Here is a 13,114-nt window from a genome sequence, read left to right on the forward strand (position 1 = left end):
TATGTGGTCAAATCTAAAATCCATCCTGAACGAAGCATCTAGCCGCTACGTAAAAACAGTAAGCAAACGCCGGAGAAACAAAAAACCACAATGGTTCAACAAGGAAATTTCGGACCTCATTAAAATGAAAAAAGAAACATTTATCAACTACAAACATCTTGGGAAAAGGGAGGCAAAAGAAGACTATCTGGCCAGATCTAAGGCTGTCAAAAAGGCAGTCAGGGAAGCCAAACTTCAAACAGAGGAAGATCTAGCACGGAACATTAAAAGAGGGGACAAATCCTTCTTTAGGTACATTAGCGACAGGAAGAGAAACAAAAATGGAATAGAACGCCTTAGGCAATCAGATGGAAACTACGCAGAATCTGATACTACCAAGGCAGAACTGCTAAACGAATACTTCTGCTCAGTATTCACCTGTGAAGCGCCAGGAGATGGTCCACAACTACAAATAAGAGACAGCCAAAATGACCTGTTTCGCGATTACGAATTTACACCTAGTAGCGTCTACCACGAACTTTCAAGACTCAAAGTTGACAAAGCCATGGGGCCAGACAATCTACACCCCAGGGTACTCAGAGAGCTGAGTGAAGTTCTGGCTGAACCACTATCTGTACTCTTCAATCTTTCCATGCGCACGGGAAAAGTACCCCTAGACTGGAAAACAGCTAACGTAATTCCACTCCACAAAAAGGGATGCAGAACAGAGACAGGAAATTACAGACCGGTGAGTCTTACATCCATAGTGTGCAAACTCATGGAAACACTGATCAAACAGGAACTTGACAAAATTCTAGATGAAGAAAGTTTACGTGATCCACATCAACACAGATTTACCAGGGGAAGGTCCTGCCAATCTAATCTGATTGACTTCTTTGATTGGGTGACCAGACATCTGGATGCCGGTGAGTCCCTTGACGTGATATATTTGGACTTCAGCAAAGCTTTTGATAGCGTCCCACACCGCAGGCTGTTGAACAAACTAAAATCAATGGGATTAGGGGATACATTCACTACATGGGTAAAGGATTGGCTAGATGGTAGGCTTCAAAGGGTGATGGTAAACGGTACCCCCTCCAAAACGTCAGCAGTGATGAGTGGAGTACCTCAGGGCTCCGTCTTAGGGCCGATTCTATTTAATTTATTCATAGGAGATTTAACCCAAGGACTTAGAGGAAAAGTATCACTGTTTGCCGACGATGCCAAACTATGCAACATAGTTGGCAAAAGCAGTGTGCCTGACTTTATGACGCAGGGCCTAAGACAGCTCGAGCAGTGGTCATCAACTTGGCAGCTAGGCTTCAATGCTAAAAAATGTAAAATAATGCATCTAGGCAAAAAAAATCCACACAGAACTTACACACTAAATGGTGAAACCTTGTCCAGGACCACGATGGAACGTGATTTAGGAGTGATCATTAGCGACGATATGAAGGCTGCCAATCAAGTAGAGAAGGCTTCGTCCAAGGCAAGACAAATGATGGGCTGTATCCGCAGAAAACCTGAAGTAATAATGCCACTGTACAGATCCATGGTGAGACCTCATCTCGAGTATTGTGTTCAATTCTGGAGACCACACTACCGAAAAGATGTGTTGAGAATTGAGTCGGTTCAGCGAATGGCTACCAGGATGGTTTTGGGGCTCAGGGATCTCACGTATGAAGAAAGATTAAAAAAACTGCGGATGTACTCATTGGAGGAGCGAAGACAGAGAGGAGACATGATTGAAACCTTCAAGTATATTACTGGGCGTATAGTGGTGAAAGATGATATCTTCAGTCTTACGGGGCCCTCGGTAACCAGAGGACATTCGCTGAAAATCAGAGGAGGGAAATTTCAGGGTGATGCTAGGAAGTACTTCTTCACCGAAAGGGTGGTCGATCATTGGAACGAGCTGCCTCAGCGGGTGATTGAGGCCAGCAGCGTGTTAGATTTCAAGAGGAAATGGGATATTCATGTGGGATCTCTAGGAGAGTAAGAATCAGGGAGTGGGTCACTGGTATGGGCAGACTCGATGGGCTATGGCCCTTTTCTGCCGTCAATTTCTATGTTTCTATGTTTCTATGTTTCTACTTAAAAAGAATGAAATTTGGAAGTTGTAAGGTTTTAAATTTTGTTTCATAATTGTATTTTTACTGATTTTCACCATGTAGAAACATAGAAACATAGAAGATGACGGCAGAAAAGGGCTACAGCCCATCAAGTCTGCCCATTCTACTTACCCACCCCCTGTCTATGCCCTAATGACCCAATTTCCTTATCTTGACCCTCGTAGGGATCCCACATGGGTATCCCATTTATTCTTAAAGTCTGGCACGCTGTCTGCCTCGATCACCTGCACTGGAAGATTGTTCCAATGATCAACCACTCTCTCTGTGAAGAAATACTTTCTGGTGTCGCCATGAAATTTTCCGCCCCTGAGTTTGTGGCCGAGGGTCCCTTGAGAAAGAAAATATCATCTTCCACTTCGACACGTCCCGTGAGGTACTTAAATGTTTCGATCATGTCTCCCCTCTCCCTACGTTCCTCGAGAGTGTAGAGCTGCAATTTGTTCAGTCTCTCTTCGTACGAGAGACCCTTGAGCCCCGAGATCATCCTGGTGGCCGTCCGCTGTAGGATGCTTAGGAACTGTCTTGGAAGCAGGTTTGATATGGAATTAATGGCTGTAAGTCCACTTGAAAGAAGACAACTAGCCAGAAAAGGACTTACACAAAATATCTGTGACCCCAACAACACTATTGCTATCCTGGAGCTCTCAGACACCTGCGCTGTCAAATCATGAACGATTGTTCCAACAGGTCTCTTTCATGGAGCTCATTGTGTTTAAGTTGAGTTGGTGCAAAACATTAATGTGCTTCTATGCTATTAAGATTAGAAAACCACTTAACTTTCTCGTTGTGAGAATATCGAATGTGCTCAGTGCCCTACGGGACCCATTTCGCCGTATTGGAGGCTTCCTCAGGGGTCTAAGAGTAGACTTTAAATTGGACAGCTTTGCTCGCGTTAGCTAAGACAATTGAATGTTCTGTGGCTTTTAAATCTTCAGCACTGGTCAGTGTCTGAAGAACAGGCTTAAACTAAACCAATCTGGATATTTAACGCTGCCGTGGCGCTGACTATCTGTATTAAGCTTAGTGCCAGTGTTTAAACTAAACTAAAGCTTAAGTTTATATACCGCATCATCTCCACGGATGTTGTGGAGCTCAGCACGGTTTACAAGTACAGTGGTACCTTGGATTACGAGCATAATCCGTTCCAGGAGCTCGTAATCCAAATGCTCGTATATCAAAGCAAGTTTCCCCATAGGAAGTAAGGGAAACTTGCTTTGATATGTTTCCACCCCCCACCTTCCCCCCCCCTCGAGGCCAGCAGCGCTGCTCCCTCCCCCCCCATGAGAACCGGCATTGCTCCCCCCGAAGGCCCCCCCACGAACCGGCACCCTCCCCCTACGCGATCCGGCATCCCTCGCCGCCATCGGGCACCCCTCCCGCCGCCGCCGCCGCCATCATCGGGCACCTCCCCGCTGCGACCTGAGGTCTCCCCAACCCACCCGAACTCTCTTCATACTTTTCTGTAGCCTCCGCAGCGGCATCGGCACCAGCATGTCCTGTGCGTGGTGCCGGTGCCTGAAGATCTGCTTCCTGTGCTGGGCCTTGAGAGTTCACGTTCGACATGAGAGTTCACGTTCGACGTGAACTCTCAGGCCTTGCACAGGAAGCAGATCTTCAGGCACCGGCACCACACACAGGACATGCTGGTGCCGATGCCGCTGCGGAGGCTACAGAAAAGTAAGAAGAGGGTTCGGGTGGGTTGGGGGGACCTAAGGTTGCGGCGGGGGGGGGATGCCGGATTGTGTGGGGGAGGGTGCTGGTTCGCAGGGGGGGCACTCGCAAATCGAAGCTTGCTTGGTTTCCGAGGTGCCGATTTTGCAAATGTTTTGCTCGTCTTGCAAAACACTCGCAAACCGGTGCACTCGTAAACCGAGGTACCACTGTACTTAAAATATAGGAAGAGAAGGGGAAAAAAAAAAGGTTTACATGAACTTATATATAGAAGAGAAGAATAAGGGGGGATAGAATTACATTTTAGTGAAAAGCCAGGTTTTCAGTTGCTTGCGGAATAATTGGAGGGAGCCCAGGTTCCGCAGCGGGGTAGTAAGGTCGTTCCAAAGACCTGTGATTCTGAAGATAACACAAGTTTAACACAAGCGAATCACAGTGAAGGCTCAAAATCCACCACAGTGTAGTTGAAAAAGGCAAGCAATCAGATTTAACCCCCCCCCCTCCTCCCTTTTACAAAGCCACGTGGCAAATGCTCCGACACCCTGTAAGGGCCAGATTCTCAAAACAAAAATCTGCCTTTAATGTGCTCGCTAAATAGGTTCCAGCTGATTTAGCGTACACGTATTTTAGTGGCGGATTATCAAAACGGCTCAGAGAGGTCTTTTCCGAGTTTTCTAGCAGTCTCCAAGTGATTCTCTAACCTGGTTGTGCCACATTTGCATCCAAAGTTTACCAAAAGGTCTGAGCTGTCATTGCCTTACTTTCTGATCAGTGCCTGAGACTGATTGGACCAGGTTGTTTAAGGCCCCTCCTATGGGCGGGGCCTTATGCATCTGGGTCAGTCTTAGCCCCTCCCCGGAACATCCCTACAGTCAGCCATCTAACCAAGGTAAGGGGGAGGGAGCAGGGGTCATCAGAGGCACAGGGAGTGTTGCATAGTGGTCGGGCATCTCCACAGCTGCCGAGGGAGGTTGGGGGGTGGGGGTGTAATCTTGGCAATCTAAACAGTCCCAGAATCCACCTCTCTGAAGTGACTTCCTGCGTTGATGAGATGCTCCAGAGAGGCACTGTTTGGGGCATGCTGACGGCAGCAGACTCACCTCATTGCTGCTGCCGGTGGTCTGAAGATTCCATTTCAGAGGAGCAGGAGGAGGAAAGGTCAGACAGGTTAGGGCTGAAGCAGCATGACACTTTCTCCCCAGACAGGAGAGAAAGCTGTCTGGACACCTTGTCAGTCCTCTAGAAACAGGACACGTCCTGGTAACCCTACAGAAGCTGCTTCTCTGCAGTGACTTCCTGTTCCCGGGTAGGCGGGACCTGCAGAGAAGCGGCTTCCGGTGAAGGCCGGCGGCCGCAGGCTCACATTGTTGCCGGCGGCCTAAAGAAAATGAATGGCAGCGCCGAGGTGGTAAGAAGGGTGCGCCACTGGATTCTGTGCCAAACCCAGACAGAGTCCCCCAATTTTTTTTGAAAACCTGTCTGGACACCTGGACAGTGCTCTAAAAAGACGATTATAGGTAACCCTAACGTTTCCTCCACACACGTCTAGTGCCACTGCTACACTAGCCTGTGTTAAGTTTAACAATTGTGTATTAATATATCGCTATATGAGGACATACAAGTCTTAAAGGCAGAGAAGGTATTTTCTAAATTCTGGTCAAAAGCCAGCCCCTTATACGGGAATTTGGCTTACACAAAGCAATCACATGAAAACATAAGAATTGCCGCTGCTGGGTCAGACCAGTGGTCCATCGTGTCCAGCAGTCCGCTCACGCGGCGGCCCTTAGGACAAAGACCAGTGCCATGCGTACGTTCTGGTTCAGCAGGAACTTGTCTAACTTTGTCTTGAATCCCTGGAGAGTGTTTTCCCCTATGACAGACTCCGGAAGAGCGTTCCAGTTTTCCACCACTCTCTTGGTGAAGAAGAACTTCCTTATGTTCATATGGAATCTATCCTCTTTTAATTGTCTGCCTATCCAAGTTAGATTGTAAGCTCTTCTGAATAGGGACCGTCTATAAATGTCAGCCCACCTTTTTGAGAGTGCTTTTGACTCCTAACTCCTCTCACCTCGGGTTCTGTATCCCCCAACCCTATATGTCATGTCTGCCTGTCCAAGTTAGATTGTAAGCTCTTCTGAGCAGGGACCGTCTATAAATGTCAAAATGTACAGCGCTGCGTACACCTTTCAACGCTATATAAGTGATAAGTAGTATGTGTGCATATGTATTTTAAAAGAGGTGCTGCATTTGGAAAGGTCTGTGCATGTTCTCCATTCCCCTTTCTAAGATCCATCCCAAAAAAGCCTTGGTCAAAAAGGCAGTGTCAGAGCTGGGATTAGAGCTCAGGCACAGGGAGATAAAATAGTTCCTCTAGGGTCATGCAAGCATCAGTGGCAGAGCAGGGATTAGCATCCTATGCTCCTCTGTGTCTCCTTGGCTGAAGCCTAAATTCTGTTGCCCAGAGAACAATGAATTGAGGTTTGCCAGTGCTTTAGAATTACAATAACACAGTCACGAGAGAAGCAAACCTGTCACATTCCTAGGTGGCAAGCAAACGGTACCATGGGAAGAGTGTGTACTTAGCATATACCCTTCTATCAGGAAGTCCACCAGGAAATCCACATCCTGCCCCTGCTGTTCCAGTAGTGAGACCCCACCCACAGTCCTGTTCTCTATTACCCCCTGCTATTTCACTGCTGAAATGTCAGGCACAGCTCTTCCGAAGCACCTCACTCCTGCCCTGCAGGTCCTTTGTTGTTTCAGGGCTGAAATCCCAGCACATACTCCGCCAAAGCACCTCACTCCTGCACTGCAGGGCCTGTTATTTCAGGTCAGAATTCCCAGCACACCCTCTGCTAACGCACCTCACTCCTGCCCTGCAGGTCCTCTGTTATTTCAGGTCTGAAATCCCAGCATACCCTCTGCTAATGCACCTCAATCCTGCCCCGCAGCACTCTACTATTTTAGCACCGAGACCCCACGAATAGTCTTGCCAATGCACCCGAGTCCTGTCTTCTGTTACCCCCTACTGGTCCAGTTCTGAAATGTCAGACATTGCTCTGCCAATGCACCTCACTCCTGCCCTGCAGGTTCTCTGTTATTTCAGGTCTGAAATCCCAGTGTACACTCTGCTAATGCACCTCACTCCTGCCCCGTAGCACTCTGTTTCAGCTCTGAGGCTCCACACACTGCCCTGCCAACACACCTCACTCCTGCCCTGCAGGTCCTCTGTTATTTCAGGTCTGAAATGACAGCACACCCTCTGCTAATGCACCTCACTCCTGCCTTGCAGCACTCTACTATTTCAGCACCGAGACCCCACATACCGTCTTGCCAATGCACCTGAGTCCTGTCTTCTGTTACCCCCTACTGGTCCAGTTCTGAAATGTCAGACATTGCTCTGCCAATGCACCTCACTCCTGCCCTACACGTCCTCTGTTATTTCAGGTCTGAAATCCCAGCACACCCTCTGCTAAAGCACCTCACTCCTGCCCTGCAGGTCCTCTGTTATTTCAGGTCTGAAATCCCAGCACACCCGCTGCTAATGCACCTCACTCCTGCCCCGTAGCACTCTCTTTCAGCACTGAGGCTCCACACACTGCCCTGCCAACACACCTCACTCCTGCCCTGCAGGTCCTCTGTTATTTCAGGTCTGAAATGCCAGCACACCCTCTGCTAACGCACCTCACTCCTGCCCTGCAGGTCCTCTGTTATTTCAGGTCTGAAATCTCAGCATACACTCTGCTAATGCACCTCACTCCTGCCCCGCAGCACTCTACTATTTCAGCACCAAGACCCCACATACAGTCTTGCCAATGCACCCGAGTCCTGTCTTCTTTTACCCCCTACTGGTCCACTTCTGAAATGCCAGCACACCCTCTGCCAACGCACCTCACTCCTGCCTTGCAGGTCCTCTGTTATTTCAGGTCTGAAATCCCAGCATACACTCTGCTAATGCACCTCACTCCTGCCCCGCAGCACTCTACTATTTCAGCACCGAGACCCCACATACAGTCTTGCCAATGCACCCGAGTCCTGTCTTCTTTTACCCCCTACTGGTCCACTTCTGAAATGTCAGACACTGCTCTGCCAACGCACCTCACTCCTGCCCTACAGGTCCTCTGTTATTTCAGGTCTGAAATCCCAGCACACCATCTGCTAACGCACCTCACTCCTGCCCTGCAGCACGCTCTATTAATTCAGTTATGAAACTCCAGCACACTGCTCTGGAGATGTACCTGACCTTGCTATTCTCATCCTTTGCCACCTCGTCCTGTACTAAAATCTGAGCAGAGCTTCTCTGGGAAAGTCCGTTTTTAAAGCTAAATGTGTCCGAGGAACCCAAAACCAGATCCCTGTCTCTGCTCTGCCCTCCTTATGTCTGAATACTGGAGGCACTGGTGGCCGAGCCCAGCCCCTCCCGAAATTCAGAGAGATCCCAGCATAGAGACCCCCTACTCACCCTGCGGGAGCAGCAGGCCTTTGTTAAGAAGGAAAGCAAATGTCCAGCCGGGCTGCGCTGGTGCTCAGGTGTGCTGCTCTGCCTGCATCATGTGCTCCATTGCAGACGTGGCCAGGACACTGGGCACCTTCTACGCTGAAGAGCTGTGTGCTAAGGAATGTGTTTGCAGAAGGGGAGAGGCCTTGGGCGCCCACTGAAAGGCGGGAGGAGGGAAGCTAAGAGCAGAGAGGAGTTGCAGAGGAAGAAAACAGGTTCACCGTGGAGATAACATCCTAGATCAGGTGCCATGAGAGAGTCCAGAGTTTTACCTGGTTTCTAACAATTCCCTTCACTAGAACAGGTGACATGTACGTTGCGTACGCGAGAGTCTGTCAATGTTATGAGCATCTGTGTGCGTGAGGATACAACCGCCCAGACAAGCCTCATTCTTTGACGTGATTGGTCCTTGAAAACGAACAGCAAGGAATTTGACTTTTTGATCCTAACTTGAGCAACAAAGCGATCGAGGCTTCGCTACTATTGAGATCTTCTTAGCTCTGCGAACTTGGATTTTCAGCTCTGACAGAAATTAAATTGGAAAAAAGAGAACGACAGCAGATGGTGGATGATGAAATGTGTGTTTGCTTGTTGACTATCGTGCCACGTTTTGAGTTAATCTGCCCTCAAAAACAAGCTCATCCATCGCATTGATTAGCAATTCTACTCTATCTACTTTAGTTCCATCGTTGTTGCAATTACCCTTACGTAGTTTAAAGAACTTTAAATAAATAACTCCCAAATTAAATTTTTTATTGGTTTTGCAATTTTATCATTTCAATTACATAGTAACATAGTAGATGACGGCAGATAAAGACCCGAATGGTCCATCCAGTCTGCCCAACCTGATTCAATTTAAATTTTTTTTTTTTCTTCTTAGCTATTTCTGGGCGAGAATCCAAAGCTTTACCCTGTGCTGTGTTTGGGTTCCAACTGCCAAAATCTCTGTTAAGACTTACTCCAGCCCATCTACACCCTCCCAGCCATTGAAGCCCTCCCCAGCCCATCCTCCACCAAACAACCATACACAGACACAGACAATGCAAGTCTGCCCAGTACTGGCCTTGGTTCAATATTTACTATTATTTTCTGATTCTAAATCTTCTGTGTTCATCCCACGCTTCTTTGAACTCAGTCACAGTTTTACTCTCCACCACCTCTCTCTCTCTTTCTTTGTCTTTCTCTCTTTTTTTCTCTCTTTCTCTCTCTTTTTCTTTCCCTTTCTCTCTCTCTTTCTTTGTCTTTCTCTCTCTTTCTTTCTCTCACTATCACTCTCTCTTTTTTTGTCTTTCTCTCTCTCTCTCTTTCTCTCTCTTTTTCTTTCCCTTTCTCTCTCTCTCTCTTTCTTTGTCTTTCTCTCTCTTTCTTTCTCTCACTATCACTCTCTCTTTTTTTGTCTTTCTCTCTCTCTCTCTTTCTCTCTCTTTTTCTTTCCCTTTCTCTCTCTCTCTTTCTTTGTCTTTCTCTCTCTTTCTTTCTTTCATCCCACGCTTCTTTGAACTCCATCACCGTTTTCCTCTCCACCACCTCTCTCGGGAACGCATTCCAGGCATCCACCACCCTTTCCTAACATTGCCCCTGAATCTACCACCCCTCAACCTCAAATTATGTCCTCTGGTTTTACCATTTTACGCCACGTAAAGCATTTACTTCATTTAGTGTACCGAGCTTAAAAAGTCCTAGCTGTCACTTTATAATAGTGAGAGGTACCTGAGGTTATACTGCATCTATTAACGCCTGGGACTGATGGTTGATTTCATGTTAAGAAAATGGTTTCTCTTCAGCCAGAATATTTTCATATCGTGTTGTATTTGGTGGGGGGGGGGGGGGTTCATTTTGTCATCATGGGCTAGGGTCACCAAATTTCTTCATGGGCAAAAAAGAGGACATGTGACCCCTCCCTATTCTGCCCCAGCCACGCCCCCATCCAAACCTCATCTCTTCGTCCCCGAGTCCAGGCCACTTTAAGCCTGCGTGGATGTGACAAGATGATGTCATATGTGACCCCGAGGCTGGGGTCGTGCAAAACCCAGACAAACTGCCGGGTTTTGAAAATCCATCCAGGCATCAGACGGTCCTCTATAAAGAGGACATGTCCGGGTTTTTCCGGGCATCTGGTAACCCTGTCATAGGCACAATGTCTTTAAGTGTGCACTATTCTTTAGAGATGGGCATTTGTTTGAGCACACAAAATGCGCTTATACTGTACGCTCTCCTAAAACACTGCACGCTATGTGCACATAGGGTATGCTTTTTCCTGACAGGGCATCTAAGCAGATGCACTGTCATGGACAACAGAACAGGGAGAGGCTGCAGGGGCCATGGCCTCCCCAAAAATTCACAGAGGAATTAACAGTCAATTATCTAATATAATAAAACCCTAAGCGCGCATGCGCACTCCCACCTGCATGCTCCCGTTTTCCATGCGCTGTAGAGACCCGCAGGTAGGAGTGCGCATGCGCGCGGTGGCGCAGAGCCTGTCGGCCGCAGCGGCTCTTGCCGTCTGAAGGATGTGAACTAGACAGGGCGAGGTCAGCAAGGGCCAGAACAGACTTTAATTCCTGCCTCCCAGGCTTCTCCTCCTGCTCCGGCTGGGCACATGTAAAAAAAACTAAAACCTTTTAGAGCTCGCTTCAGGTCTGGCAAGGGCTGCGGGTCCTGAAACCTTCCGATTCAAGTAGCGTCTGCAGCACTCTACACACGCTGCTTCGGGGCCTTCTACTGCCCTGATTTGCTGGGCAGTAGAAGGCCCCGAAGCAGCAGTGTGTAAAGTGCTGCAGACGCTGCTGGAATCGGAAGGATTGTCGGGACCACGGGAAGGGAAGGGGGGGGGGGGCGGTAAGGGACTAAGGGAGCCGGCCAGACCTGTGGGAAGGGAAAGGGGGGGGTAGGGGAAATGCTGCTGCTGCACATGGAAGTGGTGTGGGGGGAGGGAAATGGAGGGGGAGGGAATGCTGCTGTGGCTGCTGCACAGGGAAGTGGTGGGAGAGAAATGTTACTGCATAGGAGGCAGGGAGAGAGACAGATAGATAGAAAGAAAAGAAGAAAGACACAGGGGCAGGGAGAGACACAGAAAGACAGACAGACAAAGGGGGCCAGGGAGAGAGACAGACAGCGGAAGGGAGAGAGAGACAGAAATAAAGACACACAGACATATATTCTAGCACCCGTTAATGCAACGGGCTAAAATACTAGTTAGCTATAAAAGACCTTAATTGCCATCATGTAGCAATTATGCGCAAAACTGCCCTTAGTTATTATCTATATATATAAAATCGGAGGTATGTATGTGTGTATGTATGTGTGTGTGTATGTGCCGCGATCACGCAAAAACGGCTTGACCGATTTGAACGAAACTTGGTATGCAGATCCCTCACTACCTGGGGTGATATGTTCTGGGGGTCTCGCGGCCCACCTGCACACGTGGGCGGAGCTACAAACAGAAAATCAGATTTCACCCATTCATGTCAATGGAAAAAATGTAAAAAGCTGCCATTCTCACAGTAATTCCAACTATAAAACACTTTCTATGACACTATAATCGCAGATCCCTCACTACCTGGGTTGATATGTTCTGGGGGTCTCGCGGCCCACCTGCACACGAGGGCGGAGCTACAAACAGAAAATCAGATTTCACCCATTCATGTCAATGGAAAAAATGTAAAAAGCTGCCCGCCGCTTGACCGATTTGAACAAAACTTGGTATGCAGATCCCTCACTATCTGGAGTGATATGTTCTGGGGGTCTCGCGGCCCACCTGCACACGTGGGCGGAGCTACAAACAGAAAATCAGATTTCACCCATTCATGTCAATGGAAAAAATGTAAAAAGCTGCCATTCTCACAGTAATTCAAAAACGGCTTGACCGATTTGAGCGAAACTTTGTATGCAGGTCCCTCACTACCTGGGCTGATATGTTCTGGGGGTCTCTCGGCCCACAACTCTATGTTGCTTGCTCAAGGGTGGGTTCACCCAACAATTTATATGTTCTTGCTCCAGGAGGTGAAACTAAAAATGTTGTTTATAATCACGTTTTGCGTTAGTTGTATTGTATTCATTTTGTCAAATATTTCACATTATAATTTGAATATTGTACTTTTTATTAAGCTGTAAAACATTAATTTCATTCACCACTATAAAGTATCTTTATTTGAATCCATTTACAGTGTTATTGCTATAATTAAAAACCCGTGCAACGCCGGGGCATCAGCTAGTATTCTATAAGTTGTGCACTCAACTTCAAGGGGAAGTGGATCTGGTAGGGTCATGGTCGGGTCTGAGGCCTTTGAGCAGGGATTAGCACTCACGCCTAACATTATGCATGGAGTTATGATCTCACGCTAGTATTCTATAACAGCGGCTCCGTACCGTATTGCCATTATACTCATAAAATGAAAAACATAAGAATAGCCTTACTGAGTCAGACCAATGGTCCGTCAAGCCTAGTAGCCTGTTCTCATGGTGGCCAATCCAGGTCCCTAGTACCTGGCCAAAACCCAAGGAGTAGCAACATTCCATGCTACCGATTCAGGGCAAGCAATGGCTTCCCCCATGTCTTTCTCAATAACCGACTATGGACTTTTCCTCCAGGAACTTGCCCAAACCTTTCTTCAAAGCAGCTACGCTATCTGCTCTTTACATCTCTGGCATTTTTTAATTTAGTTCCAAGGTTGTGGAAGAGTCTGCCCATAGAATTAAGAAAGTAAGAATCGTATATCAATTTTAAAAGATATTTGAAAGCATATTTCTTTCAATTGGCCTTCTTAAATTGAAGGAATAAGTCTGGGTCTACAGTCTGTCTGTATTTTGCTTATTTTTATTAAAATTTTTAATT

General features: G+C 47.5%; 1 protein-coding gene across 4 annotated transcripts in view; it reads right to left on the reverse strand.

The window, feature by feature from the left end:
* The window catches only part of FEV (FEV transcription factor, ETS family member), a 48,807-nt gene extending 40,421 nt beyond the window's left edge, over nt 1–8,386 (reverse strand). For 3 of the 4 annotated variants that reach the window (XR_004539573.1, XR_004539571.1, XR_004539572.1), the window contains exon 1: nt 8,245–8,386. The gene's annotated coding sequence lies outside the window, so the exon portion shown is untranslated. The remainder of the gene's footprint in view (nt 1–8,244) is intronic. The other variant, XM_033945752.1, reaches the window with a different exon arrangement.
* Nucleotides 8,387–13,114: the final 4,728 nt, after the last annotated feature.

This window comes from Geotrypetes seraphini, chromosome 5 (assembly GCF_902459505.1).
Source record: "Geotrypetes seraphini chromosome 5, aGeoSer1.1, whole genome shotgun sequence".
Classification (NCBI taxonomy): Eukaryota; Metazoa; Chordata; class Amphibia; order Gymnophiona; family Dermophiidae; genus Geotrypetes; species Geotrypetes seraphini.